At 41.8% G+C, this 23,749-nt stretch overlaps 1 protein-coding gene across 1 annotated transcript in view; it reads right to left on the bottom strand.

The window, feature by feature from the left end:
- Window positions 1-23,749, bottom strand: part of GLCE (glucuronic acid epimerase) — a 52,967-nt gene that overhangs the window by 25,242 nt on the left and 3,976 nt on the right. The window contains exon 2 of the mRNA XM_050902937.1: window positions 9,497-9,596. The gene's annotated coding sequence lies outside the window, so the exon portion shown is untranslated. The remainder of the gene's footprint in view (window positions 1-9,496; window positions 9,597-23,749) is intronic.

Raw genomic sequence — 23,749 nt, 5'->3', positions numbered from 1 at the left:
CCTAACTCTCCTCCCTAAATGCTTCTGAACATCCCAGATTAACTGAACTCGTGACCTGGCTGCACGTAACGCTTTTGGATTACGTTTGCGCCCATCCAAACCCTTGCACCTATCACACTACTATCACCTGGCACACGCATGTCACCGCAGGATTGGTACCTGGCGCTGAATCTCCTCTGCTTTTTAAAAAAAATCACATATTATAAAAAGGTGAGTAGTGGGGGAGAAAACTACTGTCTCCTTCAGCCAAAAATACCATTTCACTGGGAGCGGGATCGCACTCAGTGATGCTCTGCCCTTTTTCCCAGGCAAGCAGGCCATTTAAGAAGAGCCGTATTACAGAACAAACGCTCAAGGAAATCAGCACATGTTTTTTAATCTTTGACTCTTCAGCTCCATTTGTAAACTTTTTATTGGCTTGCAACTTGCCATGCAAGTTAATCAAAACGCTGTGGGATTCTGGTGGAGACACGGTTACGGGAAAAGACCAATTTTACCACCACAGACTGCAGACGTGCCCAACTTCAGCTAAGCATCTTTGCTTCCTGACTTTTCTCTGCACCACCTCCCCAGTCTGAAATTTTTCTCTTCTATTCTCTTCTTGCATCTCATTTTACACAAATTAACCTACAGGAGTTTTGCTACAGACTTCAGGAAGAACACAATTTCACTTCTGGATTGCAAATTTTTACCACGTGCCTGTCCGACAGTCACTGCCCGAAGCCTGCAAGCAATTGCCCGTCCCAGCGGGGAATGGAGGTGTCGGCAGCTGTATCCACATAACCGGTATTCCCGCTGAAACCCAGGCGGGCACCGGCCCAGAGCTGCTGCAGACAGAGCCCTCCTAGCTCCCCATCAATAGGGCAGAAGAGTTAGATTAGACTTCGATACTTACACCGAATACTTTGAGTAGCCCCATTTAAATCAGCAAAGATGCATTCAATATCCTTGGAAGACGGGGACATTTTCACAGAAGCTGCACAATGTAAATCCTCAGAGTCCCAAGATTTACCTACTACTACTTACAGAATTCCATTTATGAAAAAACAGCTATTAACATGAAACAAGCAGGATAAAGGCAGTTCTCTCATTCAGTTGTTTTCCTGCAAAAAGAGGCCACAATTCCCTCCGTCTCCCGTGGCACTTCAGGTAAAACGGAATGATTTGCAATAGATGTGTGGTCTTTGATCACTACTCTGAGACTGAATCTAATGGACTGTAAACTACCAACCTCTCCCGAGTCAATAAATAATGTATGAATACGTATTCATACAAACACACACGTATAATGTATTGGGATAGCACGTCAGAACTGGCAAGAAAATATTCTCTTCTTTTCCAAAATAGGTTAAATCATCATCACTTTATGCATCCATTCCTGTTGCTAAAAGAAACTCAGTTTTGTGGTTTACCTGTTTTTTCCAACACAAGTTCTGTACTGCAGAAGTAGGAGTCGATTTTTCTATTTTAAATAAACTGCTGTGAAACACCAACAAGCCCAGTGCCCCCTCTCCCCCGCAAAAGTAGGCAGCATTGCTACCACATGCTTAATAGCAAAGAAGATTTCAAAGTAAGAAGGAACAAACAGGAAGGATGCAATCAAGTTAGCTATTTTGGGGAGAAGCAAAGCAAACTTCAAGAAGCTTTAAGAACAGGCTAAAATTTAAGTAAGTCCAATATAATTCAGAATTCCTTCATTATGAACTATCTCCAAAACAATCAGCATATGCAAAAATTCTGTTTGCAAGCAAAAAACCCAAACCAACCCAAAACCCTTTCACAATCATTCTGAAGATGAACCTAATTCCAAGGACGCTCCTATGCTTAACTCCAGATCAGCACCTTCGAGCTTCCAAGCGTGACTTGTAGCTTATGAGGTGTCTATGACTAAACTGATGCTTTTTTTTTTCCCAAAACCACACGTCTTCCAATGGCAAAAAGTGTTGTCTTAAGACACTGGGGCAGAAACTTAAAACCCACGCAGAGGATATTCTCCACAGCAAAGACACAAGTTACAAATACTTAAAGTGAACAGAAGATACTGACGCAGGAAGGCTCCCAAGCAATCCAGTTACATGATGAGCACTGACCTTCTCTCTCCTCTCCACACCATCTCTTCTAAACCATGAAACATGCAACACACTGATGGAGGAAGCAGGGAAGAAGAGGAGATGAGTCAATTAAATATTACCTCCTGCTCTGAAACACTTTTATTTACATTTCCTAGAAGACCTTTTATTGTTAAAGCAAGAAAAAGCACATTTTGCAGCAGCAGTTCCTAAAGTGCTCATCTAAATACAAACTGCACTACTTTTACCTATTTTTACATTATTATAAATATCTGGTTTTGCTGCACAGATTTCAGAAAAAGATAGTATTTCCAGTTTTAAACTGGCAGTAGCATATTTTAGTATTCAACTCTCTGATGATAGTGTTTTATGCTAACTCCTGCTGATTCACAGTGAACAACTACCACTATTCGCTACGTTCCAGAACAGCAAAAATTATAGATGCTCAGGTCACTAGAAGATACTCTAGAGACCAGAAGTCTCTTAACTATTCTGCAAATAGTTAGAGAGGTTAAATTTTAAGTGTTTCAAGATTTGAATAGCTTTGCTTCTTTGGAGGAAGAGCTTTTACCAAAATGAAAATACCTTTACCAAAAATACCAGAAAATATAAACTGTTTAACCTCAGCTAAATACATTCAGAATGAAGCCTCCAGCACTCAACAAGCTTAAGGAAATCTCCACTTGATGAAAATTCACTCAACAGGTTCCCTTCTAGAGACTTTATGAACATACTCATAGTTCAGACACTCAGCTCAGTTCCAGAAATAAGAAATTCAGACGAGAGTATTCAGAAACAGCACGAGCTGACCTCAAAACCGTACTCTCCACTGAACGCAGAGAGGAAAACTTCACTACTTCAGAAGACTGACAATGGTGAAAGTCAGCGTGCACAGCACCAGTTTATTCCGGTTCCCTGCTCGCCAACTTGCAAGACGACGAACGCAAGAAATGCAGAGTTGAAAGAGCAACCACCACGAAGGGAGGAGAGCTTTATCAATCTATCTATGTACAAACATAACTATTGCTTTATAGACAAGTTATGTCTATCCTACAATGAGGTCATTAATCTAATGAAAATATATCAAGAAAAATGTGTTGAGACTGACAACGATACTATACCTCATCATTAATCTTGACCATATAACATTGCTACAGGCAAAGAGCTATTAAGATGAAGACACTTAAATCACTCTACAGATGGAACTCATCACACCACTGTAGAAATGGTTTATTAGCAATACACTTCAAAGCACTATCTGAAATTTTCTAACAAGTTATTTAGTATGTATTTAATATTTGTTGTGGCTTTATTGTTGCATCTTAGTTATTTTAAAAAGTTTGTACTATTAATGATAGGTCTGCCACTGACAAATGTAGCACTGCAAGCATAATTTGCTCACAAGTGGGTTCTTTGTGGGGAGTTTTTCCTTTTGAGCAACTGGCAATGGCATTGCCAAAAAATTCTGCAAACATGCAAAGATCCAGTTAGCAATTAAGCATTAACAATAGTTTCGCTGATTATACTGTTTATGCTGAACACATTCAGCAATATGCACTGCAGCAAGAGACTGCATAAACAGACAGGATAAAGTGATTCATAGCATTTCTGTGCTAGCAGCTTTACTGAAAATTTAAATAAAAAGAATTTTCAAAGTAAACATTTTAAGCAGAAACGTAAGCATTTAGTATTCTATGCATATATAAGCATTTCTATTTTACGCATTAGAAGCATTGACTAATAATGCAAATAGAGCGTTTTCGACTTCTTTCCTAGCATTGCTGATAATTTTCAGAAAAGATGGGGCCTGGAAGATACCAAGTAAAGGCACGAAAAGCTAAAACTACTGGTTACTTCTGCCCTTTGCATTGCTGACACCACCAGCCGCCAGGCGTGACACAAAGCGGGTGGGTTCCTGATATTTCAGAGGAGAAGACATCAACGCAGTCTTCCCACCATGTCGTACAGCCAGAGGCAGACAGGGCTGTGGGCTGCCGTGCCATCACTCCGCCACGGAAAACACGTGGATTGAAATAAAATTTGTTAACTGCAACCATCAAGACGTGCAAGCAGACTACCTCCATTAACGTAAGTTACTGCAGACCAACGAGTTTGATCCAGAAGCATTTCCATTTTAGCTGGAGCTAGCACTGCGCTACAGGAAACGCGCTTCTAAGGCTTAATGTTGTTAGATGGATGCGAAGACAAAGTATTTGCTTGTGAGCAAGATGTACAAAATGCCATTAGCAAAGCTGCCAGAGAGAACGCTAATGCCATATTCATCTCAAAGAAATTGTCGGTGGATGTATCTCCTTATTCGAGTGGTTGCTAGTTCTCGCGAGTCACTTGCAGAAGACAGGGGAAACCCAATTATGGAAAATAGCAGTATCGTTGTCAAAAAACAGCAAGCAATTAAATCTCCCCTACACATGGAAACATGTATTAAAGCTAATTATTCTACATCGGTCAATGTAATCGCAACTCAAATGCAACATGGTCCACGTAATTAGTTGGCACTAATGGAAACCTCGTAATGCAACAAATGTACTAAAACCCTCTGCGTCGAGAATATTTCTCACGGTACCAGGAAGTCGTGCTACTTCTCTTGTCGAATTTAAGGAGCACTTTGCCAAAGAGAAGACAGATGGATATTCCCACCCCCGCCCCCCTTCCCCAATATCAACACCTGGAGTTACTGAGGTCCTCACACCTAAAGGAAGGTGCCCAGTTGATGGAAGGTCCCCCATGCTCCAGTGCAGCCTGTGCATGCCCCAGCCCAGAGAAAGCTGTTTGGGCTCGCCATCGAGCTCCCCGCGACCTGCTGCTAGAGGCTGCAGCAAGAGCTACTCTCAACAACTTGATTTCGGCACATCAGGTTATCAGCTTTGATAGCCTCGTTAATACACACGACCGAAAAATATTTTGTTTTCCCTTTTGCTATTCTTGTTACCTCAGCTTCCTTTTGTTCCGTTAGATATAACCCTTGCCGTTGAGAAACGGCTTACACAACTCCAAGATGCTCTCAGAGAGGGCATGGCAACATTTTCCAGCCTTCAGCTGGCTACTGGGCCAGTTTCACTTGGATTTATAGCGCTTGGCGATGCTCAGAGACACTCTGCCAAAGCGGGAACAGCAGGAAGATAAAGGAAGATTTGCAGCTGCAGCCAAGTGCGGGAGCTCCTCCCGTCAGGACACCCAGAGCATTATTAACTCCTCGGGCAATGGGAACACAGCGGCGGAATTTAACACCTGCACCCGGTAGCTACTAAAGCCCGAGAAGAACCACATGCTTATGGAAGACCACATTTTACAAAGCCCAAAACGTTGGGCAGAAAACAAACACTATTTTGTTGCAAGTTTCACAGAATTAGTAATTAGTGTCAGTTAACTTAAGTGATTTTACCCCTTCTGCCAGGTGTATTTCTCCAAGAAGAAAAAAAAAAAAAAAAAAAATAGTTTCACCTTCTGTGAAGGGCATGGTTGAAAGACCAGTTTTTGACCGCAATGGCAGATCTTTTTCCAATGACAGAGGACTAATACTAGGCTGGGTGCAGCACGTAACCGTGCCAATAAAGGCCAGCATGCACCTGGTATCATCTCAGTGACCGTCAGATGTATATTACCCTACGAGCCAAGTCTGCAAGCAAACAGCGCAAGAGAGATTTTATAGGAGAAATGCTGAATTTACTAGAAAAATTCTTTGTGAGGCAAGTTTTTCTCAGAGCAAATGGCCATCACTCTCCTTTGTGACAGCTGATTATTTGCAGGCTCCAACAGCTGTAAATCAGTTTAACATTTTGTCTGGTTTTGTTTTAGTTGCAGATACCTGCCCTGTTCCTCAGTGTTTTTGAGCTTGTAATCTAACATCACCACTTATCCACCAGTAATATGCTCTGGCCTAATAAATGAGTGGTTTAACGCACATTTAGTGACTTATTTCAAGTAGGTACAAATTAACCAAACCACCTTTTTGCCATCTGCTTGGAGAAACGAATTCCCACATTAGGGTAATAAAATATGGTGATGTGACATTTCGACAGCAGCTACAGAAAGGCGTGCTTGGGCACAGCCCCCAAAACACAGCCCATCTCACCTCCGCAGGGAAACGACACCGCACTTGTGGAAATTTCCAAACAGAAGCTGGTCCTTTGGGGAAAAAAAAAAACAAAACAAAACAAAAAACCCCCAACACCCTGCTAGGGAAGCAGCTCTGCCAATCTAGACTCCACCACAATCATAAAACACGGAGGAGGAAAGGAAAGCTTATGCATCTGTTTCCAGCAAGGGAACTAGGTCACTCAAGAAGCAATTAACAGGCTCGCTGCAACGATCTTCTTCCACCCAGCCACAGTGCATCAGATCCCAGAAATTATTACAGAAAAAGGTAATTTAACAACCAGCTCTGGAAACATTAATTGAGGCCATCAGTAAGGATGAGAAGACTTCACAGAAGGGCATCAGCCTCCAGAAATAATCTAGAACGCCCTTGCTGCTTTGGAAAGGCAATATTGACCTGGAGATGTTACATGAAAGACAGACTGATGCAGAAGTTGAAGACACAACCTGGTATCCATGAGCATATTTACCACGTGGGTGCAGCCAGCGGGTTGCTCCTGCCTGTAGCAACCTGGTGCCTCTAGTAGTGAGTGAGACGAGTGAACACACAGGCAAAACATTCTGTTCTCACCAATACTGTAAAAGTTTCTTTAGGAAGTTGTACCCGCACCCCCCCCACCCCCATTGCCAGGAACAGAGTATTCTCCTAAAGTTTCTGTCCAACAGCTGTTCAATATTCAAGCATAAAAATAAAATTAATACTAACCTATTTTCTTCTGCATGCTACAGGCTCCCTTTTTCATCTAGAAATTCAATGCATTCACTCTTTATTCTCTTTCAACCCCACTGACAACCTATAAATTATTACTTTATATTGCAGGGCGTCCAGAGGCTCCAGCCAGGGTCAAGGCAACAGCTAGAATAGAGGCACTGGCTCCAGAAAGCTTCTCAGTCCTGGTCTATCAAAACATGCTTTTAGCGGATGCTAAAATGCTCCCTGTTTGTATAAAATAAACTGTTCAGTCTATGTCAATAGCTTCTCTGCTGCTGTTCCCCCTGGCAGATTAATTATCAGTCCACCCTGATAAACTGATGCAATGTCATTTAAAACATATTAAATACGGCAATATCCCAAACTTGAAAATTTGAATAATTCATGAAGGCAAAAAAAGGTGTACACAAAGCTAGGAAATTTTGCAAACATCATTCTTTCATCTACCACCCTCCTCTGTATTTTTTTAAACCAATTCTGAACTTGGGGGCAATTAATATCTGATACAGTTCTAACAGCAGCAAAATAATTTTTAGCATCTCCTTCAAACCACTGTTTCATACCATCCATCACTTACAGGAAAACACGATCAAGACAGGAGTCTATGAATAACTCTGCTTTTTCTCCAGGATTCAATCTAGACTGCTTCTAAGTATGTATAATGCCCAGACTACATTAACACATTAAAGCTTTGTAGATTGCCATCAGTGCTTCTGCAGCTTAATTTCATCTGTCCCTCACAATTCAGATCTTCAACTACTTTCATCCTAAAGAAAAAAAAAATTCACTCCACTTTAAAAACTCATGATGCTCACATAAGCAGATTGCTAAGCATGTTTAAGAGGATATATATTTAAAACCTGGCAGCAAAACTTTATTCCCCTACTAAACAGGAGTATTCTCTCAGATTCTATTGCCTCGATGTTAATAAAAAGCATATTCTACGATCAGTTACGCTTGAAAAAGTCTGGGAAGGATGATGAGTTTGACAAGCCAAACAATTCAAGAGTAGACTTGGAGAATATAGCAAGTGATAGAAGAGTGAACATTTTAAGCAACTGATAAAAAAACCCACCACCACAAGGGATTCAGTGTGTTTGTTTTTTACTCCAGCTGCACAAAGGATAGAAAGGCACAGTGCAGTAACCCAAAATGGATGCTTTTTTGCAAACACCACCTTAATTTCCAAACAAGTTTGTCTGTCCAGTTAAAAATTAATTTCCTACTTCTGACTGAAGATTTTAATTGCTAACACAGATGCTCTTTTCTGCTCATTCAAAAGTAACGAGAGAATTTAAAACATTCTGTGCCCGAAACAGTCCTGCTGCACAAAGTAATTGGAAATGACAGATCACATACACCAGTGCAGGCTTGACGTTTGTACATGCAGTTCTGAAATAAACCTCGGCAGATTCACAGGAGTACTCACCCCAAGCTGAATGAATTCAGCAGCAAAAGCCTGAAAAATAAAACTTACCAATTTCAGATCAAGCACGCAAGAGCAGCATGTATTAATTACTGGGCAGAAGTTTAAAGTTTCCTTTAATCATTTTGAAATGCTTTGAAATCACTTGTCTGGTATAGCAGCTCCGAAAGAGCTTTTATCTTTCAGCTGTAACACAGGAGGCATGCTGGAAACCCCAGACAAGATTTCCTACCTTCCAGTTTTGGCATCTCTCCTTTTGAATTAGGTTTCCTGAAGTTGTGCACAGTGAGATATACCACAACTAGTAAAGAAACTGTTTAAGTACAAAAAATAATCACTAAATTTAACATGAGGAGAAACGTCACTTGAAAATTAGTCATGGAAAGCCAAGCTTCAGTTTAATACGTGTATTTTATATGGTATCCCAAAGCCTCTATCCAAGTACAACAGGTTAAAAATCCTGCCTCTTCTGTGCTACTGAGCTCATGCTTACAGCATGGATAATTATATACAACATACAAAAGAAAGTAATTAACATACTTCTCACATAAAAACAAACAGCTAGGCTACTAGCATGCAGACCTGTTCTCACACACCACCTTACTCAGAATAATTCACCATTGATACTTACAAGCACTCACACTGGAGTGATTTATGGATACCATGGTAACATAACTACAGCTCACCAAGTCTCACCTTTCATGAAATTCATGCAACTACCACCTCTCCCAAGTGAGATTTTTTCACCACCTCCACCCTATTCCCCCCCCCAGCATCCTTCAGAAGTTACCGAGCTTACTTACCATCCAAACGGGGAAAATAAAAACCTCTGAAAATTAGGTTTGAGGCATGACAGCCCTTCAGCCGTACAACAAAACCAACCAGCTCATCCCTGCCCGAGCACTACAAACAAGCTGCTGGAGTCCCTGCGCTAAGCAGCCTGCTTCCCTTCCTCTGGGCAGGCTGAACCTGGTTATCGCCAGGACACCTCCTGTAAACACACAGCCATATGCCTTCTGCAGCTGCGAGTTATTAAATTGGATGAACGTTAACCATTTAGGCATCGACAGCAGGCTAAACATTTTAAACACATTACAGAAACTCCAGCCCGAGAGTTAACCAAATACAGACATTTTTTAAGCAGGGAACAGGGAGAATCTGCTCCTTTCTTACCTTAAGCAAAGGGAGGTCTCTGAATTCTAATGCATCTCAGATTTTTCAACTTCAAAAATACATCAGCTGGTGATTTAAAGGGATTTCCCTCTCCGATTTCCTACAGGGGAGATGTGGAAAGAAAAAAAAAAAAAAGGAAAAATTGAAGTACTTAAGGATCTGCAACAGCCACTGGAGTTGATTTTTTTCCCCCTCTATCTGTAAAAATCCTCTTACTCAGTCCTGTCTGCTCTTAAGACAGCACTGCTGACGAATTTCAAGGCTCAGCTCTTGACATGCAGAATCACTGAAGGATCAAGAGCATAAATGTCACTTCCTCTAGGCAGCACATCAACTGCAAAGGAGCCTAATCTGCTCTCCCCACCACAGTCCTACCCAATTGAAGAGTAAATCCTGACATCTGCCTCATGCAGAGCTTTCATTAAACGTTTCTGAAGAATTCCAATTTAAAGCCCCTATCTAAAGGATCCCAGTTTTAGCTAAACCATTATGTAGTTTCACTTGAGAAACTGCACAAGTGGAAGAATATAAACTGAAAGCCTAATAAAACAGAAGTCAAAGACTAACCTTGAAACAAATTACAGCTGGCTACATCTGAGCGGTAGCAGAGGCTCTGGAATTATTAAATGAGCTTCAGAAGAGATTTAACTAACCAAATTCCACTGCAATGCTTTATTTATGGTATGTGTGCCGGTCCCAAAATATTTGCTAAGGTTTTTCCATCTCCTTTATTGCTTTTGCATATTTCCTAATCAAATCCGACAGGCACAAACCCTATGGAGGCGTGAAGGTTTTGGGTTTTTTTTTTGGACAGTATTTTATAATGCAGTGGCCTAAAGTTCCTTAAAAGAGAAATTAAGATGTTGTGTTCATGACATCTAAATACATGCTATATGTGGATTAAACAGAAATCAGGACACCAGCATCGACTTGAAACACCATATAATTAACTCCTAAAATGGCATTTTAATGGTCTCTGCCCTTCCTCAACTTGGCAATAGCGTGTATAATTACTCTCTTATTAGCTCTCTGCATCCTTTCCTCGCATTGCCAATTTAACATTAAACAAAAACTCTTTTGTTGGAGTTTGCCTTGAAGAAGTCTTGTTTTAAAAGGATTACCTGTCACTAAAAGCAAACTGGATTCCATAAAAGGAGGCTTATTTGTGCACTTGAAGTCTATTTCTTTAGGTATCTAATACACACCTGGATCTTTTAAAAATCTGTTTGAATTTTCTTACTGAATTAGCTCAATAAAGTAAATTTTATCACCCATTAAAATTTATGCCAATGCAACTTGAGCCTGCACGGTATTTCTTCCTATAATCCTCTTGCTGGAGGCTCAATTTAATAAACAAAGGCAGCTCTAATAATTCAAATCTTACTTTCAAAGATGTGACGTGCCTGTCAGAAGCTTTCTGCAACATAGTCAGTACATTTCTTCAGTCTCTCTCCAAGGCTTTGCATACGTTTAAGCCTGCGTCTTGCCTTTTGAATGCTGATAACTACTGTGTTTCTTTTCTCTCCTTTAAAGGATTAAACGCAACCACACAGACATTTTTATTAGTGCATCATGCACCATTAAATTGTCAGCTTGTCTTCCACAATTCTCTTCAAAAAAAATAAATACATGGCCTTGAAAACATCTTTACAACAAAATACTCATTTTCTTGGCACTTATTTATAAACTGAAGCAAACAAAGCCAAAATCTGACCAACAAAGCACCACATGTATTTTCTTTACAGCCAGGTTGCAGAAGACGAGAACCACTCTACACACAACATGTATTTTTAAAGACTGCGCAGTACGTTCACGTAACATCTACCAGAAAGCCCTTCACTTGGCTCCCCCAAGAGATTTATTTTTATTATTTAAGAGTTCACCCTACTGCCTTCAAGTGGCAAGGTGAGAACTCCCCCATTTTGCACTCTCGTCATATGGGAACAACTCCCAGAGAAAAAATACAAGTTTTTAACAGGAGAAAGCAGTGATATTTTTGTCCGAGACAGTCCTCCGTACATGAAGGATGGTGCCAACACACGTGCTACGTGTCCCACGCCAAGAAGATGACAGCTTAGCATTCCCTGCAGTTACTTGCTAAGGGCGCTCTGGATTTTTAATACCTCTCATATTTTTTGTCAATATTTCTATCTGGGAGTGAATCGGCTCTTTATCTGGAGCTTCTTTCTCTCAAACTCTAACCTACCACCGAAGGTGCCCAAAATTTCCTTCAACAGGGCTGTGCCTTGGCACAATTTTCAACCAGCCCTGCAGCCCTAACTTGAGAAAAAACGGCCAGCACTGCAGAAAATCAGTTTCTGCCCAAATCAAACCCATCTAGAGGATTCTGCCCATACAAATCTTTTACCTTGCGTTTCACTACCAAATTTTAAAAGTAATCAACATGTTTGAGATGTTTGACTTAGACAAACATGTTTGACAAGACCCATTAACACTTCAGATTTGCACATTCCTTGTTTTTCAGCATAAGCAGCAGAAATATCCCTGCATCTCTTCATCGAGGAGAATTCCTCTCTAAAATACTGGTAAAATTCCAGAAACTGTTGTAGTCCTGTTCAACGTTGATGCAGAGATCAGTGCTGGGCAAAGGTCCCCTTGCTCCCCGCTGTCCCCAGATGGGCAGGACGGGGCTGGTTCGTTACAACAGGTCAGCAGAGAATAAACAAGGAGCATCCCTGCAACAGCTTGGACACAGTCAGGAGAGCCGATCTGGCCAAGTTGTTTCTGTCTGCTCCTGCCTTGCAGAAAGAACAGCTGCAGAGTCTGGAAATAAACCCAGGAGATTGCCTGAAGGCTGAGCACGAAGCAGCCAAGCAGGTGCCTTACCCCCGTTTCGCTCGCAAGACGAGAGGCAGCTCATGCAAACAGCTTGCACTGGGGGCTAGACGAGGGCATTGTTCCAACAGCAAAGAAATCCCTACGGGTACCTTCAGAAGAGGGATCGAGATCTTGATGCAGTCAGACATTCAGCCAGCTCCACAAGGACTGCGGGAGATAGAGGGTGAGAGGACAGAAACCGAGCAGGAGAAGGCACAAGTGACACTTAACGCAGCCCCGAGGGACGGAGAGCGGCTATTTTCTGTTCAGAGAAGGCCAAAGCCACGGTGGAAGCAGCAGCCCAACGTGCTGGCTTCCTCAAGAGGCACGTCAGCAGAAAATCTGTTGACTTGCAGGTTGAAGGTAAAATTCACATAGACACAGTTGCACATTTATCAAGAGCTTTTCTGAATGCATGCATAAGATGAAAGATTTCTAACCATCAGTAGAGACAAGTTTTTGCTCTCTGGTCCAAGCCATCTGCTTTATTTTAAGCCTTGCTCCACTCAGCTTCACTTCTCCAAACTCAGCTTCAGCACTGAAACGAAGCTTTGGATTCCTTTTGTTCTATTTCTGAAATTATACTGATTCCAGCACGGTTTGGTAAGTCACTAATACATGGACTGGGCGATTAGAAGCCTTTGCTTGCAACCTGCAATTTCAGCACAACCACAGCAGTGTTATCAGATCATGTGTTAATAACCTGCTGTGCCTAAATACGGTGTTACAGCAATAGGCATGTGCTGGTTTCAAAACAACAAAACAAATAGCCAAGCATGCAGATTTTACACAATCAATTCCAAACTCCCGACTGAAGATGAAATCCTGTTTCTAGATGTAGGCTAACACTTTATAAAACACTGTGAGAATGCAATACCCTAAAACAGCAAGGACTTGCTACACTATTTTTAATTATTTTTTTTACTATTAAATTTAATTGTTTATGATTTTTTTATTTTTAAAAAAATAAAGAAAAAAGAACTATAACTGCCCACAGCTTGCCTTAGGAGGTACAGCCTTTCCAGTAGCAGGGTAAGGTTGGACAACAGTGTAACTCCAGCTTTTATACAAAGTTTTATGTGAGGCTCCCTCCAGGGAGCATCTTAAAAGAACAAGACTTTTCCATCTTTGATAATGAAAGTTTTGACTGTAGGCAAAGCTAACAGAGGGGACAGGCTAATGAAAGCTATAGAGGAGACAGGTTCTCAGCCTCAGCAGGAAGGACTCGCAATAGGAGAAGCAAGAGGATCTCATCCTAAGGCTGTCAGGATACATCCCGAAGAGGTGGTCCAAAACCAGTTTAACTAATTTTGTTCCTATTACTCTCATGAATCCACAAAAATAAGATTTTCTCTTCATGCCCAGATAGGAGGATTTTATCTCGTTTCTATTAAACAGAACAGTAAGACCTCGTATTTTACTTCGGTGATCTATAAAACAGAATTTGTTGTTTCTAAAGCCCAAGATTATTAAGAGGAAAAAAAAAATCTCTACTCCGCTTCCAGCTGTTGCACATTTCTGACACTGAGCCACATCTACAGGCACAGGCAGGACGCACAATTCCTTCTCCGAGCTGCGTTTTAACATTTTCCCATCTGAGTCAAGAATCTGACAGGTTCAAGTTACACAGTTCAGATCAGGCGTCTGACGTGGCCATAAACCCCAAGATCTCAATTTCTGCTCTCATACAATGCCCGTTATCAACGCGGCTCCTCTAAATGCGTCGTGCCCATCCATCGAGACAGAGATGGATGTCTTTTCCATAACCCAGCATTTCTGTCGCCTCCCAGCTGTACGGGACAGTGGTACGGACAGTCAGAAGAGCAACGTGGAAGCTGCAACCTGATGTCTCAGCTAAGATGCCAAAGGCCAGCAAAGACTCACGGGTTTAAGGTGATGGATCAGCCTGCTAGAAGAGGGCAGAGGAGAAAAGGTGCAGGCACAGCAGCCTGCTTTCAGTGCACTGAACACACCGAGTTTCACACCGACATTTGTCGTTTATTAAGAGCGCTTTTCAATTTAAATAAGGTTGTTAAAGTGATAGCACCCAATTAACTGCTCAGTGGGAGGATGGCATTAATATTCATGAAACATTCAAAGCAGACGTGGGATTCTTAATTGTCTGAACCCACACACAACAAAGCTGCACTAATACTGTACCATCCCCCCCAAAAATATTTTTAAAAAAAAAAATCAGTATTCCTTTTCAGTAGCTGATTTGGGTTCCATTCTGATTTTTGCCCATTTAAACACCACCGTTCAGCTTTACCCAACTCTGTTCCTGGTGAGAGGGGAATTTTTGGTCCCATAGAAAGAGGAACCAGCCTGACTCAAGCCCACGGGGTTAAACCTGACTAACCCACGCGCCGGCTGTTGCAGCAAGTCCCTCAGTTTGAGCCACCGAGGCAGTAAAACCATTCCTCCCAAGTGCTGCCATTCCAGCGCACAATCCCAACACGGCTGGTTTTTCTGACTGCAGTGTAGTGCCAAGTGGTTATTTAGAGTGAAGGAGAAAAAAAAACAAAACAAAAGAGTGCCCATTTTAGATTGATCTCCTTGTCCTACAAGGTGGGGGCTGTGTTAGCTTACAAAAAATAGGATTACAAAAAATATGCTCAGACTAAAATTATTTTGGAGTCCTTTCTGGGCTAAACACGAAGGACCTGCCTGCCTCCGGTCACCGACGTCGAGCAGGAGCTCCTGCAGCTCCCTGAGCAGGGCAAACCTCCGCTGAACAGCAGCAGCATTGTAAGCTTCGCTCTTGCAGCTGCACTGGTTTTATCGGCCTCTCGTTTTCCATCTTCGTCAGGCTCGTGAGCCTCCCCCATGCAGCCCCAGCCAGCAGGAGCGGGGTGCCGGGGGCTCTGCGCAGACCGCTGCTCCCCATCTAGACAAACATTAAGCTTGCAACGCAGAACGGTGGAATAAGAATTTTTTAAAGCATGTCCCAAGAGAAATGATTGCAAATAGCAGGAGACTGAACTGTACGTGGATACCAAGGGGACTGAATTGTACTCGGGATGCCAAAGGGAGGGGGTTTGCGATGCACAGAAGTGATATCAAACATCACGCAGGACCTGCTGCAATCCACGGAGCAAACTTCATCCCTGGAAGGAGAGGAGCGAGTGCCAGCAGAGGGCACTCGGATGCCAAGAGAGAACAAACCCACCGTGCGCAGGGCGTGGGGATGGCTCTGCCAACACCTCCATCGACCGGGAGAGACGAGTTTTGCCTTTAGTCCTCAAGCAGTCGCAAATGTAACACGTTCGATCCAAGGTCTAATTTCGGGCTCTCTTCCAGCCACAGCAAAACGCCTCTGCTGCCAACTCCCGTTTTGAAAGATCTCTGCGATCCCACGTGCTGGACACGGGTGGGTTTGCTTTGACAGCAAAGACCACAGAATAAGAAACCCCACTCCAGTCCCCAAGGAGTCCTTCCACTTTGGGAAACTGTTTAAGGGGAAATGTGCACTACTGTCAGTCACGCCAGCAGTTAAAATAAGGAGGAAGCAATGTCACAAGTCAAGCCAAGCGTCTTGTTAGATATTTTTTACGCTGCAACATTTTGCAAAGAAAGCTTAAACCTTCTTGGAGAAGTGGCCAACTTTATAGCAGCAAAATTTGAAATTCACTGTCAAGCAGGCAGGGAACTTGTTAACAATCCTGTGAGTATTAAAGTACAGTGCATCACAAGTCGTATCTCGGCAAGAAAACCTCCATTTGCTCAAATGGAAACTGAATGTAAGGACTGAAACCAGTAGGACCAGTTTCAATTGTAGTTACTTGGGGAAAAAAAAAAGTTTTACTGGTCAATGGTCCTGGAGCAAGAAGCATTTACCTTTTATTTAAGGTAGTTGTCACAGCAAGGATTAAGCCTACAGTTACAGCATACATCTCCAAGCAAATGCAATGAGCTGTGCACCTTGGATTGTGCGCAGTATAAACTAAGCGGGATGAGAACTGCACGCTATATAATCCACGTCAGGGAAAATGCAAATGTTTACATGCACTATGAAGAAAGGGGAAGATTGACAGTTGTGGGCTTTTTCATTTACATAGGTTTAGAAACTTATATGTAAGACAGGTTTTTAGAATCACACAGGTGGATTTAAGGCAAAATCAGAATGCATGATTGACAAGAGTCCGCAAAACCAAAATCCTGTGTGCTCCTCCACCATCACAAGAACATGCATCCTGCAAGCACTATACCCCTAGCAAACGCTGAGAGAGTAAACCTCACTGTTCCGGGGCCTGAACACCTAGGTTTTCCAGGCACTGAACAGATCAACTTTTGACCTCCTGATCCTGTGCCCTTTTTATAAACACACATGTCAGGAGACAAAGCAATTCAGTAAGTGTCAGAGAAACGCAGCCGCACCTTAAGTCTTCTAAAAATGAAAAATGGCCATCAAAACGTGGCAGCTCTGCAAATAATCTGTACGCTTTCATTTTCCCAAGCCACCAATACCATAAAATGTAAAAAAAAAAAAAAAAAAAAAAAAAAGTATTTAGGTAAGAGACTTGAGAATTATAACTTTAAAAAGGTGAGAACCTGATAAATCTCACTCCTGCAAGAAAGCCAATTTTTGCAAATAGCTAAAAACCGTGTCACAATTATGCATTACTATACAGCCTGCAGTGTTGTGGCATCCCATTTGCATATCTATTACTCTATAAATTTTACAGTCCACAAATACCAAGAATACTTTACTGTTACTGAACGCCGATGCCAAGACTTGCCTTTCTAAGAAAACTCAGAACTGTGCAAAATCCTTTGTCTAAAGCATAACATTCACTGCTGGTGTTTACTGTAATTCTCACCTCTGTGACCCACTCGGCTTAAAGTTTAAGAACAAATTCACCTTCTATATATGTAATACTTCTGTGAGATATAAGGCACCAAATATTTACTTCTAGATGTAGTTCAAAGATCAAATATGAGTTTAAGGACTAGATGTGTATTGTGACCGACTTTCTCCATGTTATACCAATAGGGATACATAACCTCCCGTCCAGAGGAGCAATAAACTATGCATTCAGCAATAAAAAAGCCTTCTATTGAAACATCTAGTGGAAATAAGACCCATGACTATTGAGGAAAGCATCTGGCAGACATTAAATCCAAAAGCACACCTTTTCTCGCATCTGTCCATTCCCACCTCTCAGCGAGGCGCTGATCCTACTCCTACCAAGGTTTTTGATACTGCATGTCAAAAATGTGTTTGTGTGCATGCACAGCTTATTTTGGTATAAGGCAATTTCCCTACCTGAGGTAAGCAAATGTACGCCTTTCAGTAACTACAAAGGGTTAAACACCAGCGCACGAGTGTACCTCCTCTCTTTTTTTCCAGTGTGATGTTATTTTGTACATTATGCAAAGGAGTCCAAGTGTTGTATTAAGTTTTCCATAATTCTTCACTTTTCATGATAACATAATAGAAACAGTTCTTTTAAAAGTCTAATTCCCGGCAGGCTTAATATGAACATTCTCCGAGAGTGCTGTTCATGCTTAAAACCAGGCATTAAACAGCTAAAACATTTGATGTTTGGAAACAAAGTTACCCATCTGCCAAGGGTTTTGGAAGCATTACATACCACGAAAGATTTTCTGTTCTAAAACCATTTCATGTTAAAGAAAAATCTCCAGACATGCAAAGCTTAAAGCTTAAAAATAATCCTTTCCACTTACTTCTAGCTCTCCCTTGCAAAAGCATTTGTTTACTGTGAAGCACCAGTTTTCTGTTGCAAACAGCCACCCATCGCATAAGATTGAGTATTTAGATCTACCTTACCTCTATAAAATAATGGCATTTATAAATTAATCATAACACTTAAAAATAACTGACCTACTTTGCTTGGCCACCTAGGACTCACTGCATGCAAGCATCCAAGCTACGAATTATCACCGTGCCAATGGAAGTGTGAAGGTACTGCACATCAAGCTGAGATTTCACGGCACGTTGCTGCACAGCCTGCGCTGTGTGCATGCTTAGCTGCCTTCAAAACGCTGCTGCGGGGGCTCGCCAAGCCTCCCAGCGTGAAGTTCCAGTTACCTCCATCAGGTTTCCTCAAACAGAAGTGCTACAGTCTGGCTGGCCCCGGCATCGGTGGCACGCTCTTACGCACCGGAGGTACCTGAAGCTTCTAGCTACAGAGCAGGGATTTGCAGAAAGCTTGTTGTCTGCTCAAGGAAGCACTGAAAATAGCTTAAAAGAAGATAAACAACACATCCCTTGGTTGCAATGCACCCATGAAGCTAGGGACAGGCTTCCAAGCAGAGCAGCTGGAAGACAAGCCCAAGAGCCGGTTGCAGGGAGCACCCTCGCTGGGGGGCAAAGGCAGTGTGCTTGGGGTGAGAAATAGCCTGGTGCTTGTGAGGCCACAGGCATCAAGAAGCAATTTTGCAAGCTAAAGGACAGCAGTACATCTGTAACAGCACACACCGAGTGCCGGGGGTCCTGGTCTGTCCAGGCTGTGGAGGTGGCCGAATTCTTACCCTTTTCTAATCCTAAAACTCTGCTGGCTTTAAGTTACCACTAACATATGGCTGAGCAGGATGAAGCTGTTCCTCCCACCTACCCAAAAGCGGGTAGCTTTTCTGACAGTTTAACTTCCTGGGAAATTCAGATTTTTCTGGAATAATACTCGAAAATGCACGAAAAATATGGCAAAACCCACTAACATGTGGAGGAAGGCGGCTGTCATTGTACAAAGCACGCAGATCACCGACACCTCGGTTGTGGGACTGGCATATAATGGAGGTTTTATCTAAATTCACCTTCTGTATGACAGCTCCAGTGCAAATTTGTCATGTGGGCAAGGAAAAAAAAACACTCAAAACCAGTTATAACGTGAAACAGAGGTGCACAGCTCTATTTAAGAGTAGATTAAAAAAATAAATAAATCACAACAACTCCAATTATACCTAGCATCTTCCCTGTTCTTCCACAGATGCCTCATCCTTCATTTTCTTCATCTGCAGAGCAACCATAGTGCTGTTCATGTTGTTCATTACATTTTTATTATCAACCAGTAGAAAACCTCGCAAGCCTAGGGAAAGTTATTTCCAGCAGTTTCTGTGGCTGTGTTTCCGTGGTTAGGATGGCTGCTCACAGCCACCAGCACCAAAGCAAACCCCGGTCACGCACCCATGGAGACAGCAAGCTCCCGGGCAGGCACAGGCAGCCCTGCCTGCACATGGATTTTCCCTTTGAGTACAACCAGACGGCCCCAGAGCAGCCGGTGGATCCCACTGGCAACCACGCATCACCAAAACGCTTGCCTTCTTTGCAGTATGAAGTATGTGATCTATTTTGGTTTCTCAGCTACATGGAGAAACAGTATATCAAAAAAAAAAAAAAAACCAAACCAAAACCACATTGAGAAAATTACTTCTCCCTTACTGCAGCAGATGCTCTGATCTCGTTTGTTGATATTTATCATTAAGAAGAGAGACATCTGAAAGCCCTACTAGGAGAGGAAAGCTTCTTAGGGTTTTTAAGAAAGCCTACATTAAACAGCAGGGATGGCAAGAGCCGATTAGTCCTTCAGCTTGAGATACACAGTACCGTTAACACAATTTTATTTTTTCAAAAGAACTTAACAAAATCAGCTAAGACGACATAACCAGCAGCCTTCTGCATTCAACTTTGTATTCAGGTACCTTTTTAACAGGACAGCTTGAGGAATAAATACGTCTTGAAGTCATAGCTCAACTTCCCAAAAATCAAAGTTGACATTTTTAACAATATATGCTAAAGAAAAATTTTTCTGCTTATCAAAAAGCAGAAGTGTAAATCAAACGGACGTAGACAAAAAGAAAACCCTACTATTTTCAAAGACCCCTCCACTTCAAACCACAAGCCAGAATCCTGTTTTCAGACGAGCATGTTAATTTGACAGAGGCTTCTGCAGACGTATGACATCTTCTCTCTCTAAAGTCTTGAGACGCTCAGCAACTAAACACATCCAGGTCAGCTCACTAACTCTGCTCGCTTATGACAACTAGTTGCAAACACAAACCATGCTCGCAGTCAGCTCAATAAGCAATTTAACAATTAATCCTTATATCTGTTCAAATGCTGCTTAAAACACATCATTAGAAAGAAAATTAAGCCAGCAGCCATCCATTATTTCTTATTCAGTCAAAACAGTATCTAGCCATCTCATATAACATCAGACTACACAATGCAATCCAACAGCTTTTCAGGGAAAATATGAATGCAAAAAAGAAAGTAAAATCAAGTATTGTGTGAAGGTTACCTGACTGGATAACCTTCAGGTCCATTCAAACAACTCAACTCTGTCTGAAAACGTGGCAAATACCACAAGCATTCAAATATTAAATGGAGATACCAACCGCACAGGTTAGGAAGCCTGCAGATCCGAAAGCTTCACGTACTTCGTGGGAATGCATCCCACCATAAGCAACAAGAACTGCACTTGTAGGGCATGATTTTTAAAGATTATTTTCTTGCCACAGTTACCTTTGCAGCCTGGATGGCACTGAATGCCTGTAGCTGAGCTAACGGGCTGTTAACGAAGCAGGGTAGGAAGCATGGTTGACATTCGCCCACTTCGACTGACCAATAGAAAGAACTTTTTTATTTCTTCAAGTGTTTTTTGTAGGCATTAATTGGTATCTTTTGGTATTGTTGAGAAGATTTCTATGGGAAATTAAAATATTCATTAAATATAATAACTGGTAAAATAAGCTTATTCTGTTCAGATTTAGACTTCCTTGTTGCTGTAAGAGAAGGAAAACAGCAACAATACTTCTTCAGGAAAACCACACCCAGGAAGAACCAGGGAAATCATTTCACTTTCAACATGAAAACTAAAGTTTAAGAGGAACAAAACTGCCTTTTCAAGCACCAGACACACTTACCAAAAGTTGACCTCACCTTCAGTATCTCCAAGATTGAGAAGCACAAATAAAGATCCTCAGTTTTCACCTCGAAGGGAAGCCCCACGGCCTCACCGGCTCTAGGAGCTCCTGATAAGCTGCTTTTGTTTCAAAACTTTCTGGAATTTCCTGCATACCTTAATGCAATTAAAGAGAGGAAAAGAAACGCACCAACAGCCCCATTTCCCGTGCTAGACCAGCTCGGGGACAGTCCTATCAAACTTGCCTGTTCAGAAGGCTTCTCACTGAAACACACAGCCTAAACCAAACTCACAAGCACCCTACAAGGGACACAGAAAAAGTTCTAATACTCTGGAATAGACTTCATTTTTCATAGCAAGAAGCAGGACAGAAAACACTGAGCTTGAATGAAGCCACTTTAGAAGCTAAACCAAGCGGTAACCTTCCCACCACATACGAGAAGATCGAGTGCTCTACCGCCAAGTCAAGCTCATTTTATGCTCATTCACTTCAGCTCTGTTCTTACCTTGCTTTTTTTGTGGGTCTATGCGTTAGCCCTAAACTCCAGCAAACATGGGTCACCACCACTCCCATTTGCAGAGCACGTGCTGAACCGTGGTACCTCCCCAGCACCTTCTCCAGGGAACATCCAGAGCAGAAACGTTGGACTCTGCTAGACATGGAAACCCTTTGCTGAAGTGAGCTTCCTTAGGCAATCATCTATGCATGTGTCTCAATCTGGATCCAAACTACATGCACGCTTGCTGAAGTTTAAAAATCTTACCTGCTGTTTTCCATATTCTTAACCTAATATTGCTGTGGAAAGCCCATTTGAAAAGAACCTTAATCAAATAGAAGCCTTACTGTTCTCAACCTTACCAAGGTCAGCAGGAGATACATTTCAAAGCTCAAGCTAAAAGGGTTTTGGGAGAGGGTTTTTTGAGTGGCTAACCTTACTGCTTAGCATTTACAGTTGCTTCAGAAAATGCTGTGTTAAGGTTTTTATTATAGTGAAACAGGGAATATATCATTCCTGAAAGAGCCGAGATTCAATGCTCCAAAGTCCCTATCTATACGGTAGATATTGCACGGGCAGCAACATGGGTATTCCCTGAACATCTTAATTTCCAAAAGTGCGACTTTAGACAATAAATTCTAACTCCTGAAAACATGGCCAAACCAATTTATTTTGTGATCAACAAGCTACATGTAATCAAGAGTCTGTAAATCAGATTTTATAAAGTGACACCAGCCAACTGGTTCCCATATCAGGGGACACCAGCTGATCTTTAACGCTAATAATACAAGCAATATAAATGAGGAAAAAAGAAAAGGTGGCATACTTGAGATAAGACACTAATTAAAAGCTCATTTCCTTTGGAATTAGCAGTGAGCTTTCTTTCGAAGGATCTCATTACCATGCATTTTATCTGTCACCTCCAATATTTCAAATTCAATATTAACATTTAAAACACAGCTGAGAAGCTACGTGCGGTTTTCAAGTAAACTTCGTTAAATATTAGCTAGATCATTACAAAGTCTTTCTATCCTGCCGCAGGTTTGCGCACTGCTTCACCCAGATTAAAAGCAAGTGCCGAGGCTCACCTGCGGCTTTGTCGGCAAGTACGGCACAAAGTTCAGCAGCGAGGAGGGATTAAAAAGCCAGAAGCCCACTCATCATGCACAGAGGACGTGCCACGTTCCAGCGCCAACAAGACACCGTGAAGGAGCAGGAAGCAAAAAGGATGCCAAGAGGAGATGAGGTGAAAAAACAGAAACAAAAGCTGCAACTGTGGAGCACGGAGAGGGGAATCAAGAAAATAGCGAGTGCTGATAAGAAAGCAAATTTACATTTCGTTCTAGAAATGCTAAGTGAAAATCCAGAGTAACTACAGAAAAGCTAAAGTTGCACTAGGCTTACTTGCACGAGTAAATAGTCCCCAAATATGAGCGTTTATTCCCCAAGTTTTATTTAGGAGCATCAGAATTTTAGCATTAGGGAAAAAAAGGAAAAATCACAAAATGGCAATATTGTAAAAGGGGAACATCTTCCGACATTTTAGGTCTGCAGCACAAGGCTAAACTGATGAGTCAACTTGCTTTGAAAACCAGCAGAAATTAGATCTTAAAGTTTTGACTGCGGCTCAGACATGAAAGCTAGTTCATTAAAACCATACCCAAAAACTAAAGTAACCAGTTTAAGAAACACCACAAGTAGATGCCTTTTAATCTTACCACTCAATTAAATGTTCAGAGAAAGAGAGCTACTTTAAACGTAACCTCAGCGAAATCCAACTTATTATTTCCCTTTTCTTACCAAAGGAGTAGAGGACCTGAACAGAAAGAAAGAAGAAAACCACCGAAGACCACGAGGCAAAAAGACCACAAAGCAGCAGTTTTGATTATCACCCGCTGGTGCTACGACGGTACCGAAGGCGACCATTGCCACTCCTGCCAAATACTATTTTGGGGGGCTTCTGGGTTTTTTTTGTTTTGGTTTGGTATGGGGGGTTTTTTTTGGTTTTTTTGTTTGTTTGTTTGGTTGGGGTT

The sequence above is a fragment of the Gymnogyps californianus genome, chromosome 11, assembly GCF_018139145.2.
Source record: "Gymnogyps californianus isolate 813 chromosome 11, ASM1813914v2, whole genome shotgun sequence".
NCBI lineage: Eukaryota > Metazoa > Chordata > Aves > Accipitriformes > Cathartidae > Gymnogyps > Gymnogyps californianus.
Note: the sequence above shows the minus strand (reverse complement) of the source record. Positions and strands in the feature narration are given on the sequence as shown.